General features: G+C 43.3%; 1 long non-coding RNA gene across 2 annotated transcripts; it reads left to right on the top strand.

Annotated features, from left to right (window-relative positions):
* The first annotated feature begins 331 nt into the window (after positions 1-331).
* LOC119865185 lies at positions 332-5,668 on the top strand. Of its 2 annotated transcripts, none has more exons than XR_005376264.1 (3): positions 332-700; positions 2,790-2,863; positions 5,613-5,665. It is a non-coding gene; the product is annotated as an uncharacterized LOC119865185 (long non-coding RNA). The 2 variants fall into 2 exon arrangements; XR_005376263.1 differs by lacking the exon at positions 332-700 and adding an exon at positions 707-1,981 and having other exon boundaries at positions 5,613-5,668.
* Positions 5,669-11,836: the final 6,168 nt, after the last annotated feature.

The raw sequence follows: 11,836 nt of genomic DNA, 5'->3' as shown, positions 1-11,836 counted from the left end.
CCTGGGTCCGTCGGGGCTGGCAGGGCAAGCAGAAGGCGGGGGTGCCCCCGGGTCGCCATCACGGCCAGAGCCCGGGAGCCGGCCGAGGCCCCGGCACCACGTCGTCCCCGCCGGCGACACCTCGCCCGTCGCCTCGCGCTGAGGGGCGGGCTTCTCCGCGCGGCCGCGACGACCCCCGAGGTCGCCCGCCCTCCCAGAGGGCCCAGCGCGGCCCCGGGACAGCCCCGCCCCCGCCGCCCTCCGCGGCCCTTATTGGCCGAGGCTCCTGCCACTCAGCCGGGCGCGCCTATCCGGGCTCGGGCGGGGAGGCGGGGCCGCAGTCTCCTCCCGGCCCCCGCCGCCTCAGGTGCGCCTCCGCTCAGCGCTCCACCGAGCGGGTCCGCGCCCGCCTGAGCCTCGCGGCCTCCGGCGACCTGCGTGAAATCTTTCTCAGACGCTCCTGACCCCGCGAGGGCTAGTTCCGCCTCACAGGCCGGACACGTAAGGGCCACCCAGGTCGAAGCACCCGCCCCAGACCCACCTGCTGGGATCGCAGTGAAGGCTCCAGAAGGAACTGTTCGCGGCTTGGCGCCGCCGGCCCGGTGGTTACAATGTTCCGGACTCGTTGCCTCATCTGTGAAATGGGGACAGTAATGTCCGCCTTGGGAAGCTGGTGTGAGGAACACGTAGGAGCGGAGTCTAGCGCCAGGACTGGCCTGTGGTAGGTTATTCGTGAAAAATACCTCAAAAGTACCTCAAAAATTCCCAGGTCGTCTGCCCTCCAGGCGGGGGCTCTCTCTGCTAAACCCAGTGCCGGGGCTAGAGAGCTCGGAGGGTTCAGGGAAGCATTCAGGGGTTCACTGAGTTCTCACATAGGACAGACACCCCTCTAAGGCAAATACAGAACATGATCTTTAACCATTCCTGTCAATAATATATATATATATATATATATATATATATATATTTTTTTTTTTTTTTTTGGTCAGCTTTTGCCAGGCCCTGTTGCACATGCTGTGTGTTTAGTCTTCCCAATGATCTGTGAGTCACATCCTATTAAAATCCTCGCTTTATAGATGAGAAACTGAGGCATCGGGAGGTTAAGTAAGGTATTCATGTTTAAAAACCTAAAAATGGCCAGAGCGAAGGTTTATACCCAACCAATCTAGCTCATAAAGCCCCACGTATTAATGGTTGTGCTTTACGCTACATATGACAAAAGGGATTTGTGACGAGAGCTCACTTTGATGATGGACACTTGTCACCATCTGCAAGATGACGCTGACTTTTCTTGAAACTACTGAAGGGCAAGAGGAAGCAAAAACAAAACAAAACAAAAACAAAACAAACAAACAGAGAGAGAACAAACTAAGCCCTTGATTGTGGACAGACTACATATGGACTGATTATTAGAAACCCAAGTGTAGGGGGATCCCTGGATGGCTCAGCGGTTTAGCGCCTGCCTTCAGCCGAGGGCATGATCCTAGAGTCCTGGGATCGAGTCCCATGTCGGGCTCCCTGCATGGAGCCTGCTTCTCCTGCCTGTGTTTCTGCCTCTCTCTCTGTCTCTCGTGAATAAATAAATAAATAATCTAAAAAAAAAAAAAAAAGAAGAAAGAAAGAAACCCAAGTGTAGGCTCTATGTTTGGAATTCCATTTTAGCCAGGCGATTTGCACTATCACATCCCTTGTGTCTCCGTGGAGGTGCCCGCTATGGAAGAATGGCTGAATGACCTGATCAGAATGGAATGTAGCAGCCGTCTTATCTGACCACAGGGATACCTACCAGGAGAGGAATGCCTCACTTCCTCATGATAATTTTTGAAGACTTTTCTGAGAAGGTGATAATATTATCCAATTACCTCACAATCACAAGGTTTACTGCAGTGACTGCAAACTGTGTGCCTCATTCAGCAAGTGTGACAGAATAAGGAAAAAGAAGATTGAGAGGTGGGATCTGGGAGGAAACCAAGGACCCAAACTGAAGGTCAAATCCTGTGAGGTGGGAGCAGGGATTTTATTTGTCTGTAGGACAAAAAGGGATAATACCTACAGGGGAAAGCAACAAACAGTTCTCCCTGGGAACCAGGTCAGCGTTCTTGCTAAAGTGACATTGGCCTGTATAGCTGTGGTGGCCTTGAACTACACAATACCCTTCCATACACAGCTCCTCTTTGTCCAGGTCAGTTTTGACTCGTACCTAATAAAAATACCCAAGGTCTTGGGCTTCACGCCTCTCATCCGGCTTCTCTTCTTTCACCTTTCCGGTAAGCCTGAGAAATATGAAATATGAAGAGAGAGCTGAGTGGAGGCTAAGTTTTGACCAATATTAGGTGACGTTTGAACCTTAGAGGAGCCTGTGTTCGCAGCCACAGGTCGTTTGTGGGGCAAAGTCACCCATCTCAGGGGCTGGGAAATAGCAGTGAGGTGCACAGACAGCAACAGATGAGTAGATGTGGTGCTGGAGGTTGGGTCTCAGGGGCTCTGTCAACATCCTGAGATGATATTCTGAGTGACCTCTATTCAGGAGGGAAATCTAGGACAATCCTGGTAGAGAAATACTGGTTGTGAGATTTTTGCAGTGTAATTATCCCATAGACAGGAGATGAGTCAAGACGCTTGGAGCTAACAACACCAGTTGTGTGGAAAATGGAGTAAAGGGTGGCATGAGCGATAAAGTCTTAGAAGCTGTGGATTAGACAGTTCAGAGGACAGCTCAGGCCTGTAGGTGTTGGCCACATGGGACAGGAGCAGGGCAGTGGAGTTAAAGACGCAGGGACAATAGCCAAACAGTGTGACTCTTATTCCAGAAATGAAGGGACTTCACCAAACCACCATCCCACAAGCTCCTGCATTCCCACCAACTGGTGATTTTCTTCATGATGTGAGTAATACCTCCTGTGCTACTTAGTTCTCAAAGAATGTACCTCTACTTTATGCTGGGGTTTTGTTGTACATCTCCTTTATTCTGTTCACATTTACTTTGTGCAAGGCTTCTAGTAATTGGCTATAACATGCTAACCTTTCATAAGTGATCCTAAAAAATATTATTTTTTCATAGCACTCCAAGCATCTGTGATCTTAGGGAGAATGTAAGAAGCAGTGGGCTTAGCAGACCCTTCTGAATAGCTTTGAATATGTAAGCCAGGTAGACCTAGGCCAAGATAAGGAAAACAGTTCTTACATTTGGAATCTGGAACATTTAAATACAGACACTTTGATGTTCACCTTGGCACCATCATTGGCAAGTGGATTTTCTAAGAGATTGACACATGGGAAGTGCTGATAGTCGTTTTGAGTGCACAAAAATTGTAACTTCATATGGCTGAATTTTATAGAATCTCGAATATATGAGGGGATGTTTAACTTAGTTGACTGAAGGAAAAAACAAACGAGGAACTTTGAGGGTCTAGATCACTGTAGAGTGAGTATTCCTAATTGTAAACAATCCATTAAAAATAGTCTCGCAGGACCTCTAATCATAAACACTAGTTTTATTCATTTATTCATTCACTGTAATAACAACAAGAATCATTGAGCATCTCCTATGGCTCAGTCACTGTGCTAGAGACAGACAAAATGATGGTATCTGTCCTGAAGACGCATACAGAACAGGAGTAAAGGGGTGAGGAAGATGCAATGAATAGTGTTATGGGGAGAGGCCCTGGGAGAACAAGAGAGTAGAGCAGAGAAGGAGCTATGAGGGTAGGATTCTGAGGAAAAAACAGAGAGAAGGAAGGACAGGAAGGAAGGAAGGAAGGAGGGAGGAAGTGTATGATCTTATCAAAAAGGTTTGTTATGGGAGAGAAAAATTATAATTAACTAAATGGTCCAAGACAGGAAAGAGCATTGCACACAGAAATGGGCAGAGGTGACCACATGATTTAAAAAAACAATTTGTGTTTAGAGTGAATATGAATTTAGTGAATCTACAGAAAGAAAGACACTTCTCAGAGGGCTTTAAGCATCTCAAAGTCAGGTGCCATGTTGTATTCATGTTCGCAGACCCTGTGTTGAGTCTGGGATGGTGCCTAGCACAAAGTAGTGCTTAGTAGATGTTGAATTAAACCCATCTGGAAGAAGAAGCTCGAAGTTGAAATTTATCGTATATTTAAACCTTTCTTCTCTCCTATTCCTCTTAGTCCAAGTTGATGAAGTTTCAGTGTGCTCCTTGAAATGTTACATAAGAAAACATATACTTCAGCTTATCTCTGAAAAGGGATGTAGTTATTTAACCTTATAATGTGTGCATATAAGTAGATAACAGAAGTATGTCTTGCCTTAGGGACTTTTTTAGTTCATTATTTGGAATATTTATCGTAAACTCTCTATAGGCAAGACAATAGGAACACAGTGGTGAATAAGATAAACACAGCCCCTGCATTCAAGGAGCTTAACATTTTATAGCTTAGACAATTATTAAACAAATAAATGAGCAAATATTTTCTAATTATAATTTGTGTAAATAAAATGGAAAACAACATACAGATGCCATGGGGATCTAGCCTGTCTGATAGTGACTGGAAAGGTGCTCAGAGTTTCTTTAAGGAATACATGTTTATTTTTTTTTAATTTTTATTTATTTATGATAGTCACAGAGAGAGAGAGAGAGAGAGGCAGAGACACAGGCAGAGGGAGAAGCAGGCTCCATGCACCGGGAGCCTGATGTGGGATTCAATCCCGGGTCTCCAGGATCACACCCTGGGCCAAAGGCAGGCGCCAAACCGCTGCGCCACCCAGGGATCCCAAGGAATACATGTTTAAGTTGGAATCATATGGAGTGGAAACAAGAGTGTTTTAAGTGGAAGGAACAGCAGATGTGAGGTCCATGAAGAGAAGGAAACTGGCCTTCTAAAAGATATGATTATGTGACTATGACTGTTGATATAAACATCTCATGTGAACCTTATAAAGTATAATTGATTTATCTGTCATTTTAATCCAGAAGAACCTCGCCCATGAGGAGGAAACCCACCTTATTAATTTATTCCAGCATATATTAATCACTTATGTGCCTGACACTTAGCCAGATACTGGAAATTAGAGAAAAGCCTCATGAACCTCTCTTTAGAAGTTCATGTCTTATGGGGAAACAGGTGAACTAACACCGTTATCATACAGTGGGGTTGTTTCTATGCTTTGGGTAAAACCTCCAGTGCACAGGAAAGATATGATCATGTTTGCCTAGTGGAGTTAGGGATGGCTCTCAGATGAACCAGCCTCTGAAGGATGAGGGCATTCCAGGGAGTAAGAGCAGCATATGAGGAGAAAGCATGATATGCTTGGGGAAGAACAGTGGGTCAGACACAGGCTACTGGGAATGGCAGGGCAATGGGAAAGGAGGTGAAGTTAGAAAGCTAGGCAGAAATTAGATCTTGAAGCATCTCCAAAAGAAGTTTTTATTTTATTCTATAGCCAATGAAGAGACTACACAGGAGGATATGAGAAATGGAGGTATCTAGATAACTGCAAAGCTTGGGGGAGGGGAGTGAGAGGAACACTTCCAGGACCACTTCTTATGTCTCAGACTTCAGCATGTAATCCGCAGAAGAGCTGACTTGTGCATAAATTCTTGGGGTTCTTGATCACCAAATCACTGGTATTCTTAAGACTTTATATTCTTTTTTTTAAAGCTTTTATTTATTGATTCATGAGAGGCACAGAGAGATACGCAGAGACACAGGCAGAGGGTGAAGCAGGCTCCCTGCAGGGAGCCCAATGCAGGACTTGATCCCAGGACCCCAGGATCATGACCCAAGCCAAAGGCAGAAACGGAACCAGTGAGCCACCCAGGCATCCCAGGACTTTATATTCTTACAGCCAAAGAGAACTCTCTGCAAAGACCAAAAAAATAAAAAATAAAAAATAAAAAAAAAGTTCAAGAAATAAATAATTTATCAAATCCCAGCCTTCCTTCCCAAACACCTTCTCCTTTCTGACTCCCCCGAGTTGTATAGCTAAAGCAATAATAGCCGCCATGCATTATGTCATTACCATCTATAGCCAAATAAGTGCGTAACCACCAGAGGGCAATGAAAATGTCCATAAAGGCACAGAGTAGTAATTATTTTCGCATTAGCACCAGCCACACTAATATCAACATAGAACAATTAGCATTCCTAACCTCATAGTTATGCTATAACCTCTGCATGTCTTGCCGGAGTAGACTAATGAATGGCAGGGGAGGAATAAGCAATAATAAGGCAGTTGTGCCATGAGACCCCTGCATCCTGACTATGCTGTGGACCATCAGCCACGACGGTGGTAGAAAGCCAGTGGGAGAACTTGGTTTTTATTACCACTGATCTAGCCAGTCCCCAAGCAGAAACCAAAATCCAGCTCCTCTTTCTTTGGGCCCCCAGGAAGTGAACATTTGAGTGGGAGCAAAGCTACAGCAGTAATAACACAGCAGGCAGAGTCCTTTGCATTTATATCTTGTTATGCTGCCCATCACTAAGCAACCATTCTTTGTGCTTAAAACTACACTTCTTTCTACATTGTAACACCTTATTCTTTGAAGGAACCACTCTGGTTTGTTCTAAGAGATCTCCATTCTATTTATTTGCGTGTAAATCAACCACAATAAAAACCAAGCATTTTGAACCTCCAGCCTGATATAGGAGCTTCTCTGTGTTCTCCTAGCATCATATTAGAGCATGGGTTATAAACATCATGTACAATTGCCTATTTGCTTGTCCATTTCTCCCTCCAGAATGAGTTCCTGGAGGGCAAGTACTCTATCTTATCTATGCTTATAGCCACATCCCCAGCACCTAGCATAATACCTGGCTACTTGGACAATACTTTCTAACTGTTGGATGGATGAGTGGATGGATGGACGGATAGATGAATGAATGTTTTCCCAGAAATTCAAGTGTGGTGGTCAAAATCGTGATTATTTGGTTTGTTTGTTTATTTATTTATTTTTAACACAAGCTTTTTTTTTAAGATTTTTTTATTTACTCATGAGAGACACACACAGAGAGAGAGAGAGAGAGAGAGAGAGAGAGAGAGAGAGGCAGAGACACAGGCAGAGGGAGAAGCAGGCTCCATGCAGGGAACCTGATGTAGGACTCAATCTCTGGTCTCCAGGATCACGCCCTGGGCTGAAGGCGGCGCTAAACCACTGAGCCACCCGGGCTGCCCGATTATTTGGTTTACAGAGCAAGACAAGCTAATTGAATGGACTTGGCCAGGAAGAATTAGGCAAAATGTAAGATAAAGAGGACTCAGCCTCTCCGACTGGGTAGGTGTGATGCAGATGAGCCAGGTGCCAGCTGCAGAGGCAAAGCCCTTTTACTCTTCTGGCTAGGAACATCATGTGAGTTACCCAAGAATCTAAATAGCAGAACCACAGTGAGCAAACTGGCTCATTCCTGCATAGACAAGGAAGGGGAGCCGTCTCCAAGTAACTGTGTCTTAAGTTGAATACCCTAGAAGCAGAGCTTGAGGTGAGGAGTCTTGTCTAAGTGATTTATTGAGGACATGCTTTCAGGAGAAAGGGAGTGAGAGGAACAGAAAAGCGCAGGGGAAATGCCAGCATGTAAGCCCAGCTCAGCACTAGCTGCAGTTTGATTAGCATGAGCTTTAGGATTGGTGCCATCTTAACGCTGTGTTTCTCCTTTGGGTCAGTCATTGGCTGTGAGCTGTCCTTTAGGAGCAGGGAACCATAACTGCCTGGTGAACACAGCTTTTGTTCAGTGGAGGGCAATTCTCTGGAGAAGGGGACAACTGTGAGCTGTTAGCACTCAATTCCCAGAGCTGGGGGATGGGTGCAGTGGCGGGTAAAAGGAGTCTGGGTATGGCACCAACAGAATGTGCTGGAACCGGATAGTGTGAAATAATGGTGATTATAGTAATCACTACCATTTATTGAGCACCTACTATATACCAAGTGCTGTGCTAAATGTTATATCTATCTGTCTACCCATATTGTCTTTGGAATACAGCTACTAAATAGGTAATATACTACCATTTCCATTGGACTGATGAGGAAACTCAGAAAATACCGTAGTTCACACTTAAAATATTTTCTTTCTGTGTCTGCATTCCTATGGCTGGAACCAGGATATTGCACACCCACCTGGCCTAAATTCCATGCATTCATTCAATTCATGAATTCCACCAATAATTTTGAGCACCTATTACATACCACAACTTGGCTAGGCCCTAGGGAGATATCAGTGAATTGATCATCTTGGACCCTTTCCTCAAAGCGTAGAGCTAAGCCTCAGACCCAGTTCTAATACCCACGTGACCTGATTTTAAAATATTGTTTGAAAAAAAATATGGGCACCTGTTGTGTACACTCTATTCCATCAGGCCTTGATCAACAAAAAATCTAGACCCCAGGCCTCTGTAACAATCCCCATGAATTCCTCACATAAAATGTGATTCTGGGTTGGGAAAAATCAGTTTTCAAAATTTTGTACAGACCAAGCACTGTAGGCCCTTTCCCTGTGTGCAGAAGACTTGAGCTTGATGATCTCCAAATCCCTTTCCAGCTCTCAACAGTCTAGAATTCCTTCCGCTCATCTACCCTGCTCTTGGCCAAATCCTTTATAGGGGACTGTCATGGTCAGTGTCACGTGTCTACTTGGCCAAGCTATAGTCATCTATGGAGGTATTTTGTAGATAGGATTCACAGGTACTTAAATTGATTTTAAGTAACAATTATCTTTGATAATCTGGGTGGGCTTTATCTAATCAATTGAAAGGCCTTTTGAGCAAAACAAGTTCTTCTGAGCAAGAAAAAATTCCATCTGCGGACTGCAGCATCAGCCCCTGCCTGAGAGTTTCCAGTTTGCTGCTGACCTGACTTAACACATTGCAGACTTGCCAGTTGCCCTCATAATTCCTTAAGCCAATTCCTTGAAATAAATCTTTCTCTCTCTTTGTCTCTGTCTCTCTCTATATATGCATATGTATAAATACATATATACATACATATATGTAAATGTGTGTGTGTATATATATACACACCTATATATAAAATCTATTCTCTCTGTATGCATATGTATATATATGCATATACATATATGTGCACTATAAATATACTGTATATAGCATATGTATATAATCTACTAGTTCTATGTCTCTTGAGAACTCTAAATGACATAGGGACCCACCATGTCCTTTTATTCTTGTAATATTGTCTGGTGTGATCAGTCCTGTATCTTGTGGTGTGTATAGTTAAGGCCCTCATCTGGTTTACTAGTTGGCAAATGAAGCACATACATTAAGAGTCAATAATGCAGGAGTACAAAAACGTAAGATAAGTTCAGCTTTGATTCAATTAACATTTAGAATTTTGCAATCAGAAAAATCTAGAATTTTTACATACAGGTAGTTCTGTGTTTTATACTGTGCTTGTTTTTTTTAAAATTTTGGTCTGTATATGGGTGGGAGGGACCATATCTTTTCATGTTAGGACCTGTGAAGGTATTTATCAAGCTCTGTGTGTCCTCAAGTAAAATGTAAGCTCTATGAGGTCAGAGGTCAAGTCTTTTTTTTGTTTGTTTTTTTGTTTTTTTTGTGACCCTATAGTTCCTAAATGGTGCTTAAGAGAGACACACACATACAGGATATGCTGAGTCAATATATTTTCATTTTGTTTTATTCTCCAGAATATGTTACCTTTGGGAAATGGGAAACAGGCTCAGAGAAATGTAGGTTTGTTTGTTTTTAGGCAAATCAATGTACCATCTCTGAGGGAGAGGCTGCTTCCTCCGTATGGTTGGAGATTTATATCTGAAAAGCATTTCAGAGACTAGCCCTTCTCTTGTTTCTCTGTCCATTGGTAAGGAGCAGATGACTGATACGCATCAGGCTTTGCAAGCATTTTAAGAGAGATTAGTTTTCACAACAGCACATAGGCTATTCTGAGGTAGCAAGAAGGATTGCAGACAGCGGGAGGAATTAAAAGGGACTTTTGCTGAGACTCAGTCTAGACTCTTTCTTGAACACAACCTGGAACAATGGTGTGATGTGTAAACAGCAGGTGTCCAATAAATCTTTGACCATGGATTGACTGATTATTGACCCCTGGATTATTAACACAGCTGGTGGAGAAAATAAGGAGAGGTCAAGGTCCAGAGTAGAGCATTTTTTGAGGGCTCCTAGAGAGCACTTTCATTTATCACTTTTCACAGAAATCATTTGGAAACAACATGACAATTATCCCAGACAGATGTTTGTGTGTAGGAAGTCTGAGGATGTTGAGTCATCAGAGGTACTCCAAGCAAATGGGCAGGACTTTGGAAAGGAAAAGGTGTTCACCATTAGCTTAAGGTTGGCTGAGTTCAAAACCAGGTAGGGACTACATATTTCTGTGAACACCTGACCTGAACCTTCCTCTGGCCATTGAACAATATTCATTCTTTCTTGAACACAACCTATAATAATGATGTGAAGAGTAAACAGCAGGTGTCCAGCTGAGACTTGATCTCGGGATTATTAACACCATTGATAGAGGAAGTAAGGAGAGATCTGTGTCCTTACACAAATAACTTCAGCTTCAAGTGAGAATTTGTCAGCTTGAAAAGAGAAAGCATAATTACTTTTATCATAAAGGAAGGGCTTCAAGTTGAGTCCAACCTGTGACGTGAAACTTCTGTTAACCTGAGTGTACACCCTGGGATCTCTCTCTGGCCAAAGATGAAAAATAGTGTTCACCCTGACATTGCATAAATAATGGCTAGATCTCAAGGCCCAAGAAAATGGGGACAGGTTTCTAGAATAAGCAGGTTACGAGAATCAAATAATAAAACGTCTCTGTGTAACAGTGCCCCACATGCACTGAAAATACAAAGCCTCCATCTCTCTTAGGTCTCTGGAAGCTTCTTCTCTGCTGTACTAATTCTGCTACTTTTCCACTGTGTCTGCTTCCTGCCTGCCTTCTTTCCATCCATTTCCCTCCACACTGGCCAGAGTGAACCTCTTTATGCCCTCTCCCCACTTAGAGTCTTTGAAGTAAAAGCCCAGATCCATCACATGTTATTCAGAACTAGCCCCAGCCTCTCCAGCCACATCCCCTCACTATGCCTCCCTCCACATATTCTTTGGTCACATGGAATAGTATCACATTCTTTTAATGACTCCTTGTTTTTTCAGCTTCAAGGCCTAAAATGCCCTCAGCAAAGCTTTCAGAAGCTTATCAACCCTCCTAGGCCCAGTTGAAATGGGAGTCCCATCTCCTCAGGCTGAGTCTGTTCATCTTTCGTCAGTGCTTTTCTAATACCCCAACTTTTCTATGTACTGTTGTACATGAATTATTCATATGGTACATTCATGCTTTAATTCTTACCACAGTGTGAGCTCCTCAAAGCCATGGGCAGTGTTTTATTCTTTTTTAAAACTCTCTGTACCTCATTTGGTACTTGTCATTTAGTAGGTCCTCAATAAATAGAGTTGAACAAATGAACCAAGTAATTAGTCCAGCAACTGAGATCTACAAGCCTGATCTCCTGCCCTTCAGCTCATATTTGGGTATTTTACTCAAGCATTCTCCATTTGATTATTGCTCTGAAAATCCATGCTCATTGCTATGTCTGATTTGCACCTTCACCTCATATTTCTATATATTCTGTATATTCATGGTGCCTTCAATGCATAATCTGTGCTCATATTACAGGAAATAAGCTTCTCAAAGACTGTATAGCATCTAGCATTAGGAAGTGAATACTACTTAAGTCAATGATTTGTGATATTTCTCTGTTATTCAATTCTGTGCTCTGAAAAAAGAGATAATGACACACAGAGTCAAAGACTGGTTCTGAATTCCAGGAATATCCACTGTTAGAGGGGTGGGGATTTGGATTCACTCACTGCCTTCCTGTACTTATTCTCCATCCATTGC

This window comes from Canis lupus, chromosome 22 (genome assembly GCF_011100685.1).
Source record: "Canis lupus familiaris isolate Mischka breed German Shepherd chromosome 22, alternate assembly UU_Cfam_GSD_1.0, whole genome shotgun sequence".
Taxonomy (NCBI): Eukaryota; Metazoa; Chordata; class Mammalia; order Carnivora; family Canidae; genus Canis; species Canis lupus.
Note: the sequence above shows the minus strand (reverse complement) of the source record. Positions and strands in the feature narration are given on the sequence as shown.